Source organism: Podarcis filfolensis (assembly GCF_964270895.1).
Source record: "Podarcis filfolensis genome assembly, chromosome: 9".
NCBI lineage: Eukaryota > Metazoa > Chordata > Lepidosauria > Squamata > Lacertidae > Podarcis > Podarcis filfolensis.
The window spans coordinates 21269133-21290759 of NC_139610.1; the positions used below are offsets into that span (position 1 = coordinate 21269133).

The 21627-nt window shown below is 42.5% G+C and overlaps 1 protein-coding gene across 18 annotated transcripts in view; it reads left to right on the forward strand.

Annotated features, from left to right (window-relative positions):
- APBB2 (amyloid beta precursor protein binding family B member 2) overlaps positions 1 to 21627 on the forward strand; it is a 171579-nt gene that overhangs the window by 20304 nt on the left and 129648 nt on the right. The window contains exon 1 of one of the 18 annotated variants that reach the window (XM_083630346.1): positions 5542 to 5714. The exons of the other annotated variants lie outside the window; for them this stretch is intronic. The gene's annotated coding sequence lies outside the window, so the exon portion shown is untranslated. Of the gene's footprint in view, positions 1 to 5541; positions 5715 to 21627 lie in introns of those variants that run through there. 18 annotated transcript variants of the gene reach the window in all.

Consider the following 21627-nt stretch of genomic DNA (forward strand, 5'->3'; position numbering starts at 1 on the left):
TGATATCTCCAGATGGAATTTAGACAAGCAACTTTAGGGTAGATTCTCACATGGCTGTTCTTCACTTTCGATGCTACTGTGTGCATGTGAGGATGAGGCAAGCTGTCACAAATGGAACTTGTATATGATTGTAGACAGTACTGCTTGAGTCAAATGTTCAGCATCAAGAATGAAATGTCAAAAAAATGAAATAATGTGCAAGCATGTGTGAATTGGCACTTCGCTTTGGACAGGACTGTGTCTACTTAAAACGGAGTTAAACAGAGTGTGATGTTACATGGAAGTTGCCAACTTGAATGAAACCTCTCTACTGCTGCCTGTTCCAAATTTAATTTAGTAGTAAATAGAAAATAAGAAGCACCACTTAGCCTTTATAGATCATTCTTCAAAGGATGCATATGCACACATTATTTATTTACTGCCTTTTAATATTGTCCTTTCTCCAAGGAGTTTAGGACTGCATACTACATGGGCTTCCCCTTTGTCTTCACAACAGACAAAGGCTGAGAGACAGCAGTGGGCCCAATGGATCCTTGGGCAGGGAGGCAGGAGCTTTTACTTGATGGACAAACCCTTTTTGTATAAGGGCTCCCCCCCCCATAAAAAATAAGGATTGCGATAGGCTGCCACCACACAGGATGACCCTCCTGCCAGTCTATCTGGTTTCTTGGGGAGTTTCAGAGCCCTCCAGCCCAACTTCAAAGAATAAACTTTTTAATTTGCTTTCCCAAAGCTCAGAAGACACAGAAGTGAACAAAACATTGTAAAATATCCACAGGGCATAAGGGTACCTTTGACAACTCTGCAGTCTTACACATGGGTAAAGTTCTGGTGACAAATTCCAGAGAATTGCCAATTTATTGATGTAACTTGTTTTTATTCCACAGATCATAAATAATATCTGTGATACACAGAGGAACAAAAACAATAAAATCAGAACAAACAGTATTAAAATGTGTACAGGACATTAAATTGCAAGGTATCGCCTCATGGGAGATAGATAGATAGATAGATTTATTGCGGCCAGAGCTTTCTGAAATAGCAAAGTTTTCAGCTGGTTCCTCAAATACATCACTAATGGTAAACATTTTAAATGTATTTTTTACTCAGTTTCAGTATGGACATAAATACCCATATATTGCCAAAGAAGGGAAGAGAAGAGAAAGCACAACAATTATCTACATTTACATCAACGTTTATTTAATAAAGCAGGTTGAGCAAAGCATTATTGCCATCAACCAATAAATATTTATAATAGTGTGTTTTGATATGTCTGGTTTATTTTAAATGTATTATAGTATCTTAACAACTTTCTTTGTATAATTTTGGAGTAAATTGCATGTACTCAAAACAAGAGTACTAAGAAAGGAATCAAATGAATCCTGCTTTCTGCTCCAGCTGTAATCCTTGAACGTGCATGTTGATTATTTGTCAACAGGTCATTTTATGAACGTACGTTTTTGGTTTGTAATGGGAAAGTATTATACAGTGGTACCTCGGGTTACATACGCTTCAGGTTACATACGCTTCAGGTTACAGACTCCACTAACCCAGTAATAATGCTTCAGGTTAAGAACTTTGCTTCAGGATAAGAACAGAAATTGTACTCCGGTGGCGCAGCAGCAGCAGGAGGCTCCATTAGCTAAAGTGGTGCTTCAGGTTAAGTACGGACCTCCAGAACAAATTAAGTACTTAGCCCAAGGTACCGCTGCACACCAATCCAAATGCATTAATTTGGAAGTTAGTGCTGTTGATTTTAGGGAGAACGTTCAAGCAGAGATGTCTCCATGTCATAAAATTAGGATCAAGTTCTTTTGAATGGTTCCTACCATTAGTTTGCTTCACTTGAAAGCAAGCAGAATAGATGGGAAGAATGTTTTCACAGAAGGTAGGATGAAGAGTGATTTAGCTGAGTGACAGATATAACCTTGTGAGTGACATTGTATTACTCCAGCAGTTGCAGAATGGCGAGCATGTCAAAGGTGATAAAAAATTCATCTTGTAGACTTCCAGCGTTCAGCCCAGACACAGCAGTCAACTGGAGGGACTGTAATAGCCAGCGATTTGGTACAAAACAATGCACCTTGTGATATATAATGTAATGTACTTAGTGGATTCTGTGAAAGATGATGCGAGACAGTTAAGTGAGCAGCTGGCAGAGAAGCAGTATATGGTGAGTTAGGAGGTAAAATATATAAAAAAGGAGGTATTCTGCTGACTTGTTGGCGCCTCAAATGACCTGGTTGGCCAACCTATAGAGTGTGTGAGTGGGTGGGCTTTGTGTGTGGTCAGTGGGCTGCGCGCTTCTGCGGAAAGGATAGAAAAAGGAGAATTCCTATCCAAAGAGCATTTTGGGCCACAGTGCCTCATGGCAGGCTAGTGGGCTGGGAAGGGCTCCTCTCTAGAAACCTTGGGGAGCCTCTGCCAATCAGTGCAGATAATACTGAATTAGATGGATCAAAGGTCTAACATGGTGTAAGTCAGCCTCTCCCATTCCTATTATTTTCTTCCTCTTCTTCTGCTTATTCGAGGTTTTGCACTGTAAAGCTAGGAGCCCTTGTGTCCTTTTCGTTGGACTTGGGAGACCTGCTGTGTAATGGACCTTGTGGCGTTTGCCCTCCTAGGTGTGTGACATCATACTGGGTTCATAAGGAAAGGGTTAACTCATTGTAAAATGACTAACCAATAGGAACCCAAGGCCAGGAGTTAGAGTTGTTAAGAAGTCAGTCTGGAGTTAGAGAAGGGACAGAGAGGATAAGTCTGTGGGTTGGGCTAGTTTGATGTGGGAGAGGGAGAGAATCTGTTAAGAGGAGTCAGTCAAACAGTTGATATAATCAGTCAGAAGGTATTAGGAAGGTATAGGCCGATAAAGAAACTAAAGTTAAGACACTGACAGGAATATTATCTGGGAAACCATAAACTTGTTAATGCTTATAAAATAAACTGGTTTATTTGGTTCAATTTAAACAACTGTCTGGACTCAGTGTGTACCTGAGAGTAACGGGTTGGTGGCAGCGGGGAAGCGGGCACAGTGGTGGCACAGGGATCAATAGACTGTTAAACGTCCGGAGACCCTGTGTGATCGCCACAGACCTCTTGCACAGGTCCACACAGGAAAACCTTTTGCTTTCAGGTCTTCTGTGGCTGCTGGCTGTTGTTTCTAATATTTCTTGTCTAATACGTCCTTCATCCCCAGTCCCCAAATCAACGAGCATTTCCTTGCTTTGGAAGGTTTTCCAGGGCAACTTCCAACAAATTTAAACACGAAGAACAGTAAAACATCAAACATTTTAAACTTCCCCTTTTGGAGTTGCCTTCAGAGGTCTTCTAAAAATCAGATAGTTGTTTATCTCCTTGACATCTGATGGCAGGGCATTCCACAGGGCAGGCGCAACTACTGAGAAGGCCCTCTGCCTGGTTCCTGCAACCTCACTTTTTGCAATGAAGGAACCACTAGAAGGCCCATGGAGCCGGACCTCTGTGTCCGGGCTGAACGATGGGGGTGGAGATAGGTATACAGGGCTGAGGGTGTTTAGAACAGGGGTCAGCAACCTTTTTCAGCCGTGGGCTGGTCCACCATCCCTCAGACCATGTGGTGGGCCGGACTATATTTTGAAAAAAGAAAAAAAAATGAACAAATTCCTATTCCCCACAAATAACCCAGAGATGCATTTTAAATAAAAGGACACATTCCACTCATGTAAAAACATGCTGACACCGTCCGTGGGCCGGATTGAGAAGGCGATTGGGCCGCATCTGGCCCCCGGGCCTTAGGTTGCCTACCCCTGGTTTAGGGCTTTAAAGGTCAGCACCAACACTTTGTATTGTGCTTGGAAATGTACTATTAATACAAAGTTATGAAGAGTGAAATAAATTAGTATTTATTTGTCTTATTTACTTTTTAAGTAAGTACCTAGCTCATTATTAAACTATATGATAATCTCTACAAATTCTCCTTCCCCATCCTACTGCACAATATGTGTCTCCTGCACATGAGCCATGCCTTGTAAACTACTTTGGATTATGGGTGCTCAAGCCCCAGAGCAGATATAGAAGGGCTATGCAGCAATGACCTCTCTGATTGTTGCATCATGTTAATCCTTTGGGTGGGCAAGGTATAAAGTACAAGGAACCTGACCTTCTGCTCTGGCCTTATTACAGGCCCTGGCTGATTTCCCCTCAAGTTCTTCTTCCAGCTTAAGCTCATCTCCAACTGCAACTCACGTCCCATATTTCAGCAACTGTGCACACACAGGTAACGAGTTAAAAAACCTCCATGCAAAGCCTGGGCACGTTCTCCTGTATATCGGGTCCTGACAATATCACTAGCAATTCTTTGTGAGTAATAATAATACTTTTATGCTTTGCTGTAACCTAAAGGAACATTCTACAGCTGATATAATTTCAAGGGTGGCAGAATATGCAGTTCAAAAGGTGCAAGAGGGGAGTAAAAAGTGTAGGGTGGGAATTAATTATATGATGTGGAAAAGTCAGGGATTAGCAAGACTTTTAAATCTTAAATCTGTGGCTCACTTGCATTTTCTCACAGCTTTCATTTCTTTATTTCATTCTTTGTGATATCTGAGAATTCCACAGTATGAGTTAATACTGAGTAATGTGAACCTTTTTCTCTGTTCTCCTTCTTATAATATGTAATGTGTTCTTAGTACCCAAATCGCTGCTATACCTCCATTTAGAAAGGTGTTGAAGCAAACTTTTTGGCTTCTGATTAACATATTGCTATTTGTTCTGCTCCGAGGTTACCGTATTTTTCGTCCCATAGGACGCTCCGTCCCATAGGACGCACCTAGGTTTTTTGGGGGGGGGGAATAAAGGAATTTCCCCCCTTTATTTCCCCCCCAAAACCAGGTCGGGGAGCAGCGGGATGGCGGCGCTGCGCCTCCCCGCTGTCCCCCGAGCTTGTGGGGCTGGCCGATGTCTGCCCGAAGCACGGGGCGCTCTGCTTCAGGGTGGCAGGCTGCTATCCGCAGCCTAGGGAGCCCTGCAGGAACTCCCGCGGGCTCCCCAGGCTTGCTGATAGCTTCCTGAAGCCTGGAGAGCGAGAGGGGTCGGTGCGCACCGACCCCTCTCACTCTCCAAGCTTCAGCGAAAGCCTGTATTCGCCCAATAGGACGCACACAGATTTCCCCTTCATTTTTGGAGGGGAAAAAGTGCGTCCTGTAGGGCGAAAAATACGGTACATATCAGCTTTTCATCAGTTCTTCATACAGTTTTTTTCTTTGTTGAATAGGGTTATAAAAATGTTTTTTCTGAAACATACTGTCTTCTAAACTCCTTGGGAAGGGGTAGACTAACATGAAAATTAACAAGTATTGTAGTTACTTATGCCTTGTATGTTGTTACTCACATACTTCTTCCAAAACTGAATTAGAGGAGGCAATGATGCAAACATGCATAAATTGACTTAATTAGTTTTTATCTTCTATATTTAGCATTAATGTTCATACTTTATTTTCCCCTGCCTCTGCATGCTGTCTTTTCTTTATTCCCTTGTTTTGCTCTGTGAAAAAAAACAGCTTCAGCTTAATAGCTTTCTGAGCTGCTAAAACTACCCACCCATGGGTGATGCTGCTGGAGTTACAAGATAAATTGAAAGGAAATCAAAATTCCCAGAGTTCTGCACTAACTGGGGAAAATCAATACATGAAGCTTAGGATGAGATGGTGAAAACAAAGAGTAGTTTTGCAAAATAGGTATGTGTACCTTACTTCTTACAGTTGCAGCCATAGCCTTCTGCAAATCTCTTTTCAGTTCTGTGTCAGCTACAGTTAGAAGTACATAGTTATTTGGTTGTAGAAATATTGGTGTTAATTTTCAATAGTTTGTAAGGGGTTAAAGGAGGGTTGTATTCAATGGTATCATTCAATTGATGACAAGGCTTCCTTCCATTAGCAGAAGGGGGGGGGGAGTTGTTTTCATCTCTTCCCCTCCCCCTACAGCCCCTCCACCCTGCAAAAGCCCACAACTCTCTGGAGTGAATTTAGAGATTTAAATTTAGATTTAAATTTGCTCCAAAGAGTTGTGGGATTCTCCAGAACAGATTTAGCAGGTTGGGTGGGCTGCAGGGAAAGGAGAAATTGTTGAAAACTTCTTCCTTCCATATTCTGCTAATGGAAGCCTTGCCCTTACTTGGGTGATACCATTGAATACAATCTTTTCTTTCCCTTCTTATGTTTATTCATCTTAGGGGTCAAAATCTGGAGATCAAATGTGCCTTTCTGCACCCGTCACCTAGTGCCCAGCTGTGGACCTTGAGCCAGTAACTGTCCCTTTGGATCTAACCCTAGCTCATAGAATAGATGGAGAATAAAATGGGGCAGAAGACAGTGTATGCCACTTTGAGGGAAGGAAGAATATAAATGCAGGTAGATCTCATCTTACCTTACATGGGGGTTACGTTCCTGACTGTTGTGCATATAAGCAAAATCATGTCAAGTCAGAATGACCCACATGACTATCCCTATCTGTCCAAAGCTGGCGCTGAATGGGCCTTGTCTCTTTCCTGCCCAATGCAAGGATGAGAGGTTTTTAAAAAGCCTCCTGCCTTGCTTACCACGCTCTCCAAAGATCTCAGTTGGCCCTTTCAGGATTTATTTCCTGCTCTCCCACCCCTTTTGATTTATTTATTTTTTTGGCACCTGGTGTAAAATGTGATGTACCTGTACTATAAATACTACAGAGGCTCATTTGGAGCTACCGTATTTTTCGCACGATTGGACACACCGGACCATAGGACGCACCTAGTTTTCAGGGGGGGAAATCAAGGAAAAAATATGATTTCCCCTCCCCCCCCCAGCTCTGGGAGCAGTGGACAGGCTGCACGCAGCCTGTGCGCTACTCCAAGACCTTCTCCCTGCTTTTGCGGGAGGTGGCGGAATTCCCCCACCTCCCGCAAAAGCCCACAGGAGCCCCGCGTGACTCCTGCGGGCTTTTCGACCAGGAGGGAGAAGGGACTGAAACGGCCAGTCAGTCCCTTCTCCCTCCTTGGGGAAAAGCCCCCAAGAGCCGCTAGCTCTTTAAAGGCTGCGCGGCTCCTGCGGGCTTTTCTGCGAGGTGGGGGAATTCCACCTCCTAGAAAAGCCAGCAAAGCCGCGCAGCCCATTTAAAGAGCGCACAGCTTTTGCCTGCTTTTGGGGGAGGTGGGGGAATTCCCCCACCTCCCGCAAAAGCCCGCAGGAGGGAGAAGGGACGGACTCGGCCAGTCAGTCCCTTCTCCCTCCTTGGGGAAAAGCCCCCAAGAGCTGCGTGCTCTTTAAAGGCTGCGCGGCTCTTGCAGGCTTTTCTGCGAGGTGGGGGAATTCCCCCACCTCGTAGAAAAGCCTGCAAGAGCTGCGCAGCCTTTAAAGAGCGCACGGCTTTTGCCTGCTTTTGCGGGAGGTGGGGGAATTCCCACATCTCCCGGAAAAGCCCACAGGAGGGTTGGAGAGTAGCGGGAAGGCGTCGTGCGCCTTCCTGCTGCCCCCCATCCTCTGGGGCTGGCGATGGGGGAAGCGCTGCTTTCCCCACCGCCAGCCTCGAAGCCGGGTTGGAGAGTTGCGGGAAGGCGTCGCGCGCCTTCCTGCTGCCCCCCATCCTCTGGGGCTGGCGAAGGGGGAAGCGCTGCTTTCCCCACCGCCAGCCTCGAAGCCGGGTTGGAGAGTTGTCGGGAAGGCGTTGCGCGCCTTCCTGCTGCCCCCCATCCTCTGGGGCGGGCGAAGGGGGAAGCGCTGCTTTCCCCACCGCCAGCCTCAAAGAGCAGACTCTCCTGGCTTCAGCGGAAGCAATGCGAAGCCTCCGGAGCGCAGGCTTCGGAGGCTTTGCCTTGCTATCGCTGAAGCCAGGGAGCCTGCATTCGCTCCATAGGACGCACACACATTTCCCCTTCATTTTTGGAGGGGAAAAATTGCGTCCTATAGAGCGAAAAATACGGTATTTCTGGCAACATGATTGGAGTCACTGTGATCCTAATACAGGTGCTTATTGGGTATTGAAGTCACTACGTTATGGTAAGTGATGGCATCTTGTATACAACAAGGTATGACTGGTGTTAAACCAACTTTCTTTACAGCTGTGTACAGTCATCTTAGGAGAACATGTCCATAGCCAGTACCTTAGTTGCAAACTTACAATTCTTCATGCAGTTCCTGGTAGAAACCTGTTAATTAAGTATATGGGGCCGGAATCATTATTAGCCAAATCATCTTAGCTGCTGCAGACTCTCTGCTGCCTTGTTTGGGTAGGGGCAACCATATAGATCCTCTCTGGCTGTTAACTTTGTTTATGTATGCATTTGGTTGCTTTAAGGGGCTTCCTTCAGCTTCGAGATGAGCTTACCATGAGCCTGCTGCGTGTTTGATCTTTGCAATGGAGAAACAAATAGATGGAGGATCCAACACGCAGCTTTTAAAAAAGAAAATGAAAATAAAGGATAGAGGAATCTGCTTCAGTTGGCCAAGAATGTGCTGTGTTTTCACAGCCAGAAAGATGTCTTAGAGAGGCTTTCCCCTGGCTTTCCCTTCTACATAACATTGTTGTGCTGCTTCCAAACTGGCAGATTCATTAAACTTTGGCACTTCTATAAACCTCATTTGCTCTGTCTGCGTTTCTGCCTTCAGGTAACCTATTCCTTAAGTTTGTGGCGGGGGGGGGGGGCAGGAATTGATGATGGGGAAGGAAAACAAGAAAAGAATGCAGATTGGTTGTGCACTGTACTTTGACTTGGTCAGTGGCACTACTGTTCTTTCCTGCATGCAGTGAGGATGACAGACTGCAATTGCCACTTTCATGGATAGCTGACTTGACTCTGGCTTGGATTGACCATGTGGGTGGATGGCTTCTGCCTGTAGACGATGCCATTCATCTTTCTATTTGGAATCTGATTATTTTGCTTAGGCAAGAAGCCAATCCTCCAATCAATCATGTGTATGTATTATAAGTTCCTATAGTAGGTGCTCCTCTTGCAGGGCAGGTAACAGCAAATTCTCATAAGCGGGAATATACAAGAATGTTTCTAAATGTCAAAGAAATAAAAGATACTGTTGTCACGAGCAATTGGAAGTCAGCCTCTGTGAATAAGTAGGCTCTTTCCAATCACATCAGTCAGATGGTTGAGGTATCGGAATATTTCCAATTTGTAAGGTAATGTTAATCTTCTGTCTCTGTGGAATTAGTGAAAAGAACTCCTGATCCCTTCTAAAACTGGGAGACCCAGGCCTTGATCAGGTACTTCCTATGGAGGATGACTATCATCAGGGATGGAGGAATCAAGGAATGCCCTCCAGATGTGTTGGTCTCCAACTCCAGTCAACTTCAGTCAGCATGGTCAACAGTCAGGGATTATGGGAGTTGCAGTCCAGCAAGTTGTGGAACAACTTCTGGTCTAGACCGATTCATGTTGAAATTCACTGAGGTTAGAGCGCATGCATTGAGTGCACTGTTCACCTTATTGGGCTCAAGCTGATGCAGATCTTTTTCAGGTCAGGTGAAGTGCAGACAAAACCATGCTGCAGATGTTGAATGGCTGAAATAGTGGAACTCGGGATTTTTCTCATCATCCGTTTCAAGGTGAAGTTGAGCCTTCAGTGGGCCAGAAGTGGTCCTTTCTTGAGTTGATTGAGCTTCTTGTATGCCATTCCTTCCTGTAAATAGATAAGATAAAATTAAGATAAGGGATCATTATCCCAGATAAAAAAAGCCACCCCATCACAGCAAAATTAATCTTTCTGGGGCTTCTGTTATTGCTGGTTCACTTTACTTGTCCTGTGCAGAAGCTGTTTGGCTGCCCAGTATCCTGGCCATTCATCCTTATTTGTCTTTGTTTCTTGGCTTCCAGAGATGTCAATCTGTTCCTTTCTGGCTCTCTGAGGCATGATTCTTTCCATCAGCCGTTACTGGAACAATATAGCACTGCCTTCTACAGAGGGCATATTGTTGAATCAACAATGCAGCCCATTGATTTTACTAAGTGTTCAAAGCGTAAGGTCTTGCTCAGTCTTAGAAGGCATAGAATTTTTCTTTCCATGAGCTTCCTCTCCCTACAAACTTAAGGTGTGGTTAGCCAAGTTTTTGTTGTTGTTAGTCAAGGTATTTGGGCTTGTTCTGTTTCCAAGGCAGCTCCCTGGAGACTGAAGGTGTATTTTGGTGCTACAGTCCAGGCAAGCCAAAAATGTAAACTCTCCATGTAGCTATTGGCTAGACCAGTTACAGGCCAAAGAGATGGGAATACAGTGGTACCTTGGGTTACATACGCTTCAGGTTACAGACTCCGCTAACCCAGAAATATTACCTCGGGTTAAGAACTTTGCTTCAGGATGAGAACAGAAATCGTGCTCCAGCGGCGTGGCAGCAGCAGGAGGCCCCATTAGCTAAAGTGGTGCTTCAGGTTAAGAACAGTTTCAGGTTAAGAACGGACCTCTGGAACGAATTAAGTTTTTAACCCAAGGTACCACTATATCTCATTCTTACAAGTTTTGATTTTTTTTTATTTAATCAGTGGAACTGAGGGCAAAAAATTTACCACACTAAGATTAAAATGTGGTAGATCTCTTGGCCTAGAAGTCAGACCTGGTCTATGGAGTGATTCTTGACCAGCCCTTGTCCTGAAGAGTGATCAGGTTTCATCTCCTCTATAGCCAGCATAGAAAACAAACAACTAGCTGTTTTGGGGTGTGGTGTGGCGGGCAGGCTAGTAACTTTTGTGGGCTTATTTACAAGGTTGGCATATATAATTACAGTGGTACCTCGGGTTAAGTACTTAATTCATTCCAGAGGTCCGTTCTTAACCTGAAACTGTACTTAACCTGAAGCACCACTTTAGCTAATGGGGCCTCCTGCTGCCGCCGTGCCGCCAGAGCCCAATTTCTTATCCTGAAGCAAAGTTCTTAACTTGAAGCACTATTTCTGGGTTAGCGGAGTGTGTAACCGGAAGCGTATGTAACCTGAAGCATATGTAACCCGAGGTACCACTGTAAATCTTTTGCTTTCCTGAGTTCTAAATCCCAGCAGCCTTAAAGATGAATAAATCTGATGCTCTATCAGACTCTTAACTGGACAGGTGTCCTGATAGAAAGAACTTTCTAGAAATGCCTTACAGCAGCCTCATAAGCAACTGGTCATGGGGGTGACCACCTACACAACCTGCTCCACTTTCCAGCTCTTTCTTCTTTATGAACAAGAGGATAGACTTTGGTCTTGTGCTTTAGAGACGGTGGCCTAGTTCTTACAAACAGCAGGCGGAGCTGCACTAGTTGCTAACACCTGCAGTCTCCTCAGGGCTGGAGAGTAATGAGCTTGTAATACAGTGTCATTTCAATAAGATTGACCCCACAATGATTGCATTTTCTCATTAACTGCACACAGGAAATGTGTCTTTCATTTCCTAAGGTGAAATTTTCTTGGGCGTGTTACAATAATATTCCATTCCACACTTGGGTTGTGTTTCTCTCCTGGTCCCTGTTTTTCAAAGTGTTAGGCACAAAACCACTCCTTAGAAGCTCACTGTAAATTTATGTGAAATAAAAGTGCACAGAACTTACCTTGGCTGAAAGTAAAAAAGAAATAAATACTAGAATACAGTGGCATCTTGGGTTAAGAACTTAATTAGTTCTGGAGGTCCGTTCTTAACCTGAAACTGTTCTTAACCTGAGGTACCACTTTAGCTAATGGGGCCTCCTGCCCCTGCCGCACGATTTCTTTTCTCATCCTGAAGCAAAGTTCTTAACCCAAGGTAATATTTCTGGGTTAGCGGAGTGTAACCTGAAGCGTCTGTAACCTGAGGTACCACTGTATACTAAAAGGGAAATTTTGTAAAGCTTAGACCATCAAAGGAAAATGATGGGCAATAACCAGTGTTAGTCATCCTAAGAATCCTTAAGTCCATTTATTTCAATGGGTCTACTTTGAGTATGTTGGGGATTACCCGATGTTTCAGGTTTGAATTCTTATTTCTGGCTGAGTGTGTCCATATAACTCAGTGGATAGTAGATATTGAAAATTACCTGGCATTTAATTTGTTAATCTTTAGAAGTTGATGAGAAGTTGCCGTCCATTAAGCTATTTGGAAATACCTTTTGTTCTGAGTCGTCAAGGCAAATATAAATAAATGCAAAATAAATGTTGAAGATGTCAGTGTCCATCTATGTGGATGCTGAAGCCATCCACATAGGACCCAACAGAGGACCCACAGTTGAGACTTTCTATTTTTTTCTGACCTTCACCAATTTTCTTACAACCACTTGCCTGTTCCCCAGACCACAATGGGCAATGCTAACACATTTTCCACTCCTGCCACTAGGAAATATGCTTCAGCCTGCTACTGCAGGGATTTGGGATTTGGCTAAGAGCGCTTCAAGAGAGTCGCTGTTTCGGGGTGGGATTCAATCACATACAGGCATGTTTATAGTTGATTGGATCTCTTGCAGAACAAAGCTATTTCTCCAAAACGCCAGGCTTTTTGCAACAAGGAAAGTGACAGGAAAATGCATTGGAAAGTGTAGGATAACACTTGCATTGACGCAGCATCATCTAACCTCCCCACAAACAAATCAGAATGAATGCTCATTAAATATCCAACTAAATCTGATCTCCTGCAAACAAAACAGGATGAATGCTCCATAAACAGCTCATCTATAAATGCCCAAAGAACCCGTTGAGAAGGCTGGTCTGAGCTAAATTTTCTCAGTTTTGCTTCAGTTGCCTGGAAGACCCAGGGAGTCAAAGCAAGAATAAATTTAGTTGCTGAAGCAGTCCTTTTGGAATGCTTTGTTCAAGTCGAAGCGCTACTGTACCGACTTACAAGTCACCAAATAAAGAGATAATGCATCTTAAAAAAAAAAGAGGACCAAGTTTTGCATATGCTTTGTGTAAATACAAATTTACAGATATATGTGATGCATTAAATAAAAATACAGTACAGCACACCGTAATGGGAAAGACTTCATGCAGGGACCTGCATTCCTGACCAGTCTGCTGCCCAGGTGGTCTCTGTTGATGGGCAACATCAAGGCCCCTGATCACCCTTCATATGGTTCTTAAACTTTAAACCAGACTTGGGCCAAGTAAAGTAGAAGACTGTAAAGTCAGACACATGGCCATCCTACCAGTCATTTCAGAGACATCCTGAATGGGATCAGCTTTCTTCTACTGTTGAGGAAATCCTTCCTTCTCTCATATTTTGTCGATTTCTACTTGTGGTATAAACCTCTCAAGAATATGTGGAAACTGCTGAGTATATGGAAACTCTCTCTTGCAAGTCTCGTATATTGTAATGGATCTTGTTTAGAAGAAGTATTTAATGGATTGTACTATTATTTCCTTATATGGAGCTGTTTTTATAATACCCCATTCGCTCTCTACTTTCTAAATTTGGGTGCAGGAAGTTTCTGCTGCTAGAACTTCACATGCATCCACAAATAGAGGAGATTCTTAACCCATTGTTTGGAGCCAGTATGCAAAGGAGCGGTGTAGAGGGATGTTTGCCAGGAAGAAGGGATAGGCAGGCTAAGAGGTGCTTAATCCTTTTCCTGCTTGCTTGCTGTCTTTTCTTTGCAACATTATTCCAGCATTTGATTGAAAAATGTATTGGTGCGCTGGCTGGGCTCATAACGCTGAGGAAAAGGTAGGGGTGGGGAAAGGTTTAAGCACTTCCTCCCAAGTTAAATGGATGCGGGTGGCGCTGTGGGTTAAACCACAGAGCCTAGGACTTGCGGTTCAGAAGGTCGGCGGTTCGAATCGCCGCGACGGGGTGAGCTCCCATTGCTCGGTCCCTGCTCGTGCCCACCTAGCAGTTCGAAAGCACGTCTAAGTGCAAGTAGATAAATAGGTACCACTCCGGTGGGAAGGTAAGCGGCGTTTCCATGCGCTGCTCTGGTTCGCCAGAAGCAGCTTGGTCATGCTGGCCACATGACCTGGAAGCTGTATGCCGGCTCCCTTGGCCAATAAAGCAAGATGAGCGCCGCAACCCCAGAGTCAGCCATGACTGGACCTAATGGTCAGGGGTCCCTTTCGCTTTACCTTTTACCCAAGTTAAAATGGTCAGATACAAACTGGCTGCCATCAATTGTGAATGGTGCAGATACATTTAAATTGTTGGGTTTTCCAGCCATGAACACTAAAGCTGTGTAAGGAAAGGAGAAACAAAAAAAATTTTTTCCTTCCAGTAGCACCTTAAAGACCAACTAAGTTAGTTCTTGGTATGAGCTTTCGTGTGCATGCACACTTCTTCAGATACCGTGCATGCACACGAAAGCTCATACCAAGAACTAACTTAGTTGGTCTTTAAGGTGCTACTGGAAGGGGAAAAAATTTTTTGTTTTGACTATGGCAGACCAACACGGCTACCTATCTGTAAGGAAAGGAGCACGTCCTGTCTTTTTTTAAATTGCAAGAAAACTCAGCCCTCAAGAACTTCCTTCCTTCCTTCCTTTCTTCTGTATCAAAGTAATACAGGAATCCAGCTCTGAGTCACATCATAGATCCATCTATGAACCATGTCCGGCAGAAGCTTGGGAGCTAAATGCCTGGGCATCTTGAGCAAAGCTCTGTCACAGCCTTGCTTCTTGAATCAAACCTGTAATACCGTACATATGTTCAGAGTATGTTTTCTGCTACATATGTTAAAACCCTTCATCTGGTTTTGGAATTCTGTTTCTCCTTCTTCTTTAAAAAACAACACACATTTATTTTAATTTGCTGTGAGATTTCTTGATGTAATGACTCCTTGACATATCCAGTCTTTTTGAAAACAAAGCCACTCCTTGCTTAAAAGAAAATTAAATGACTAAAAATTGAGGTAAGAACTTAGCATTTAATTTCATATATTCTCAGCTCTCTCTGTGTGTGTGAATCAGAACTATATACTTCTGGAGAGTACTTTTTGTTTATGGAGCCAGTCAGCCTGTAGGTTGTTGTTAATTTTATCAGTCATTCAACATTTTGCACTTCCAAGCTAACTGAAAACACCCTTCCTGGAGATATTTTTTAATCACTTCCACTGTGATCTCTGGACTGATAAGGATGCCTGCATCCATAGAAGAACAGCATTTGAATCAAAACATTCTCAGAACGCTGCATTCATTTTCCAAAGAAAGGTTGTTTTTTAAAATGCTTGCTTTGTTACATAAATTACTCATTCAAAATGTCAGAGAGAATGTTAAGTAAAGCAAGTAAGCACAAAGATATTTCTCCTGTAACACTCACTCTCACCACAGAAATAATAACTGGAAGTAGAAGCAAAATAAACAAGGGCTTGTATGATGCGCCAGCCAGTCATTTCCTTCCAAAGCAGTTGCAGCTACCTTCAGTATACATTAATCACAAAGCAAATCTTACTCAGTTGGTAGTAGCCTTACATGATACATATGGATAATATCTCTTCATATTGCAGGTATGGCGTTAAGTATCTTAATGTATTTTTAATCTTTTGTACATATGTTCAAAGTATGTTTTCTGCTACATATGTTAAAACCCTTCATCTGGTTTTGGAATTCTGTTTCAGAGTGGCTGCGGAAACCCAGCCAGATGGGTGGGGTATAAATAAATTAATGATGATGATGATGATGATGATGATGATGTTCCCCAATATCAGATATCCCTGCACACAGATAACTAGCATTCTACAGACAGAGAGGTTAGTCTAGAACCTTCTCTCTAATGTGCTATTTGTGGATTTACAGAGAGCTTTTTTAATGTAAGGGAGCATTTAGACACTCACACTTTCATGGCCACCAGCTGTCTGAATGGATACAGTCTGGAAATGGGTAGGTCACATGAGGCTGCTGACTGCATAGCTTGGCTCTTAGACAGAAAACAAGCAACATTTCCAGGTCAAGCCATTTAGAAATTTATTTTTGAAATACCATTTTTATACCTCCAGCAAAATGGTGTGTGCTGCAGTGATGGTCTTCTGCTGATTTATAGAATTGTGACTCCTACTTTTTTGCCAGTTACCCATGATGCTTACGCTCTCTTTTCTCTCCCTGCATTTAGCGCCTCAAGCTGTCAATTCTGCCACGCTCTTATGATTCTGTCCATTTCTCTTCCTCTCGCTCTCTCTACCGCAACACTGATTAGGGGAAGCAGAGAGAGCTGAGTGGCACTGAGACATAATAGGACTGTTTTCCTTTCCCCTTCCTGCCCTTTGACATAACATTACAATCAAGCGCTATATGGCAAGCATGTGATACCGTGCTTAGCATCTGGGTTCTGGTAAAAGGATAATTTCCCTGCTGACAGCAAGGAGGCCTTACTGTCATGTGAAATGATGGCTCTTCTAATTTGGAAAGCTTCTGTTTTCAAACGCAAAGTGAATACCTTAAATCAGTAGTTAAAGCGTAAGTGGTGCAATTTTTGGATAAGTTGATTATCCAGAAAGTTGAATTAAATCACTGAGAACTACAGGAACAGGTGATGGCTTTAACAAAGTACGACTTCAGCAGTAGCATAATGGGTTTTTTGATATATATCATCTCAGCCCATTACAGGTTAACGCTTTGCGGTTTCATGTCTTCGGAAGTGTGGCAGGGTGAGCTAAGTATGATGTCTCCGCTTCCCTTGTATTCTGCTGGAATTCCTGATCAACTGGTTCAGATTGTCTATGTTTTCGAGATTATATTGCCTGGCTTTTTATCCTTGGATGTCTCTCTTGTCCAACAAGGTGTGCCTTATTTGGAGCTATTCTAGTGCTCAGTGTTGTATGCCAACATCTACAGTGGTACCTTGGGTTACATATGCTTCAGGTTACATACGCTTCAGGTTACAGACTCCGCTAACCCAGAAATAGTGCTTCAGGTTAAGAACTTTGTTCAGGATAAGAACAGAAATCGTGCTCCGGCGGCGTGGTGGCAGCAGGAGGCCCCATTAGCTAAAGTGGTGCTTCAGGTTAAGAACAGTTTCAGGCTAAGTACAGACCTCCGGAACGAATTAAGTACTTAACCCGAGGTACCACTGTACATGTTTATCAAAACATGTAACTCAGCAGTAGATGGTATGCTTTGTGTATAAAAGATCCCAGATCTCTGGGATCCCTGGCATCTGTAGGTGGGGCTTGGGAAGACCTGTCTAAGCCCTGGACATCTGCTGTCAGGCAGTGGCAATACTAAGCTAGTATTGGCTTGTTGGTAGGGCATGGAACCTCACCACTGGCTTATGATTGGTTATCTTGACAGTGGGGTAAGGAAAGCTGGTACATCAGCTGCACCCCCTTTTTCTAGTAGGCACCTATTTGAATTCCCACTGAAGAAATTGGCCAGTTTCACCACTGTGCCTCCCTAGATACATCTGGAGTGTGGACCTAGAGGCACACAGTCTCAGATTTGCACATCATGATACTTTAATGGATCGTCTGTCACTATGGAAATTATTCCCCCCCCCCCCAATATTTTCCTTAAACTCCAAAAGACAAACTTCTTCTCTTAATTATTTAAATCAGTCTTAACTAGCGCTGTTTGAGCCCCTCTGTGCAACAGCAGCAGAGTTGTTGCCTTGTAACAACACATGTCAAAATAGAAGGGCATTTCGGCTGAGGTGTAACAGCAATTTGCTGAGGCTCTTCCTTGGCTGAACAAGGGTCTCACAGAGGCAAGCAGTTTTCTTTAACGTAAGTTTGAAGGGGAAGTAAAAAACCATACTCCTTACAGGGCGCTCTGGAGACACATGATTGTCTCATTTTATCCTCTTAACAAGTCCTGTTAGGCTATCTAGTGAGGCTTATAGATGAATTTTATTTGAAACCAAGGACTCTGGTTCATGTCTGACTGCTGCTACACCATACTGGCTTAGTACAGTGGTACCTCGGGTTACATACGCTTCAGGTTACATATGCTTCAGGTTACAGTCTCCGCTAACCCAGAAATAGTACCTTGGGTTAAGAACTTTGCTTCAGGATGTGAACAGAAATCGGGCTCCGGCGGCGCGGCAGCAGCAGGAGGCCCCATTAGCTAAAGTAGTGCTTCAGGTTAAGAACATTTTCAGGTTAAGTACGGACCTCCGGAACGAATTAAGTTCTTAACCTGAGGTACCACTGTATTTGTGAACACAGAAGTACACAGGTGTGAGACCAGGGATGGAGAACCTGCTGACATCCAGATACTCTTGGCACTCTGAAGTGTGCAAAGCTCTTCATAGATTGTCTTGCTGTCCTTACACCAACCCTGTCAGATAGCTGATCATAAGCCCTCCTTTTGCAGATGGGGGCTGGGGCTGAAAGAAAGTAGCTTGAGTAAGGGACCCCACTGAGTTGATCCAACAGGCAAGATGGGAACCAAGATCTTCTGGGACCTCAACCCAGGTTTTAAGTCAACATATAACACAAATTCTTGATGTAACAGAGTTTTATCCTTTTTTAAACTCCTTAAAACCTCTGAAATGCATAATCCTCTACCAAATGAGTTTTCCCCCCAACTTGGGGGGGGGGGGGGCACAAGAAAGACACTTGCCTTTTGAGGTCAAGCATTATAAACATGATACTAACTCACTATATCATTCTGAACTAAGCCTGGAGACCTAGGATTAGCAAATGGTCACATGTGCTTTTGGAGACTCATCATGATCCTCTGTCCTGTTCTTGTATTTCTGTTTTGTTTACATAATTCAAAATATCTAGTCCTGCCCCTCCAATCAAATTACCGACATTGCTGTTTATATTGAAACTTGCTTAAAAACATAATTACAGTACAGAACTAACAACAATAAATCATTAATATAAACATGTCTTCCATCATGGAGCTCAAGGCTCATGGATTGAGAGATACCATATAAACTGAGTACCAGATGCATTCTTTCCCCCCCCTTTCAGTAACTTTCAGTAACTTTCTTTCAGAAATGTTTCAGTAACATTTATTTTAAATTGTAATTTGCATTTCAAAAGATCTGAAGTGTATTTCAGATATAATGCAGTCTTATATGCAAAATTTTAAAATTTACTCATTTCATTTAGATTCTTTGGTTTAATTTGTTTTATTTTATTCTATATAATCTTTACAACAGAAGACTTTGCAACCAGAATACACCAAATAAACCAAAATACGAGCAAGAACATGACTCACATGTTTTCATTTGTACCAAATTCTTCTCAGTACCAGATGCATTATCTATGGTCCCATCTGCACTATACAATTAAAACATAACTGTATCACTTTGAATAGTCATGGCTTCCCCCCAAAACCCTGGAAATTATAGTTAAGTGTATTGAGAGTTGTCAGGAGACCCCCTGTTCTTTTCAGAACCATAATTCTCAGAATTCCCTTTGAAATGGAATTGACAGTTAAAATACTCTGCAAATTTTAGCTGTGTGGGGGAAATAGGGATCTCCTAACAAATCTCAACACTGTTAACAAACTACAGTTCCCATAATTCTTTATATGGGTGGCGCAGAAGCTCATAGAAAGCCCCCCGATTCATCATTAAGGCAAACTGTACTGTTGTTTGGATTAATTTCTTATGAGAAACACATAACACTACTAAAAATATGGACAGTAACAAGTTTCCACATATTATGGACTGAGTTCTGGAAAAATGAGCAGCCAGCCAAAAATATGCCTCTCAAGAATGCTTTGCCATTTCCTGCCTTTTGTTTACTTTTTTTGGAGTGGGTATACACCAGCTCCCCAGTACCAAATTGTACATCCTCCAGATTTTTAAAAACGCTTTTTACCCCATAGCAAGGCTCAACTCTCCTTTCCCCACCTATAATATTGACTTACCAGCAACAGCTGATATTATTAAAAGTTCATTGCTCCTAGTCACAGAATACATTGCATAAAAGATCAATTGTTGTCCCAAATAACATTTACTTGTCATAATACTGAAACAAATATAATAAGACTGTCAAATTAATATGTCACAGAAGTAGCAAAAAAAAAAAGTGAATAATTGAATGGCAATATAATGCCACTGGGGATGTATTGGGACTAGCACTAATATAGTTTTAGAGCAGATGGTTCTTTTGTCTGGAAATGACTTTAATCTTTGCTCTGTGTTGTCTGGAGGACTTTCCATTTTAAAATTTAAACCCCCTTGCTAAAGCAATCTACTCCATGGTGATATCTTAGCCTGGAGAGGGAACTTGTAATAAAGTCTAGGCTATGAACAATCCACTCATGGGTGCGGGTGTGTTCTGAGTAACATGAATGAGATTTCAGAAAAGATCCAGAAACTATGGAGGTGTTCTCATCTTTTTTTTTTTTAATTAAATAAATTTTATTAGTATTTTCCACACAACAACACGAAAAATATCGAAAAATAACAATACACAACACACAAAAACCAACATTCGAAAAACTAAAAAAGCAACAACTAAACAACCAAAACAAATCCATATCTTACAAGTTAATAATATAAACACTATAAAAACAACAGCAAAACATTGACTTCCACCAATCCCACAGCACCTCCTTTATCTCATTGTGTCTTCCTGTTTTCCTGTTTTCCTTATCATCTCTATCCTAACATCTAGATATAAATCCCTCTTTCTTATCCTTTCACTTCACAAGGTTATTCCAGACTCAGCCAGATTTCTGTCCTCGAACCTTGACTTTTGAGGTATTCATTTAGGCACTTAGGTATTCTCATCTTATGTAATTTTGATAAACATGTAGATTTTGGACTGGATTTGTATTCCATGCCAAAAAGAATAAAGGGAGGAGGATTTGCACAAATCACACAAACCCTGTACAGTTGAGAGATACAACAAAATAAGATGATATTCTTTCCCCCATGTTGTTTAACGTCTACATAAAATTACCGGGGGGGGGGTCATTTGGAGATTGGGTAGAGTTTGTAATGGACTGGAGGAGGGTTAAGAAGCTGTAGCTTAATCCAAATAAGACTCAGCTACTGATGATGGGCAATTTGGTCAGGGAGGCAGTGTCCACCCTGCTCTTAATATCGCTTGTAACTTTTGTGGACCTCTTTGCCATGTTCCCATGTAATAGGAACTTTGCATGAGTGCATGCTGAGGCCTTCAGCCTGATTGCTTCCACTTTGCTTCTCCCTGGCATGAGAAACGCAATAGCTTAGCATTGTGTCTGAACCTATAATCATTGTTTGTTTCTCCCTAACAAACTGCAACCATTAAGCCAACAACAAATTTTGGTTTGAGGCTAGCTAGTGGTTATAGTTTGCCAGAGTGAAACAAGCCATCATCTGAGTACAGGCACAGTGTTTGCTGTCTTGTGCCCAGAAAGGAGCAAAGTGGGAGCTATTGGACTGTGTACACCATCCTTTAGCTTGTGCACAGCATGGTTAATTTGGATGTAATTAATACATGAATACATGATTGTACTGTATATGTATGTAGAGAAATGCAGTTGCTATCTCATTGGACCAAGTTTTGGAATAAAGCAACTGCTATGTTGCTATATTCTTAACTGCAAGAAAAAGGGTAAGCTGCAGAATAAACCAGTAAATTAGAAGAACATTTAGGCCTTTCTAGAACATTCAGTTCTTTGTTTGCTTTGGTTGTTAAAGACATCAGAAGTTTACTTGTCACCAAAGGGAATGGAGTTACCCCTATGTAGTTAAGCAGGCTACAGATTACTTGGTTTCTTAGCAGCTCAAGATGACTTTAATATAAGGCTATGGTTTCCACCCTCATAAACAACAATGCTCGTATTATATTTGCACATAAAAGAG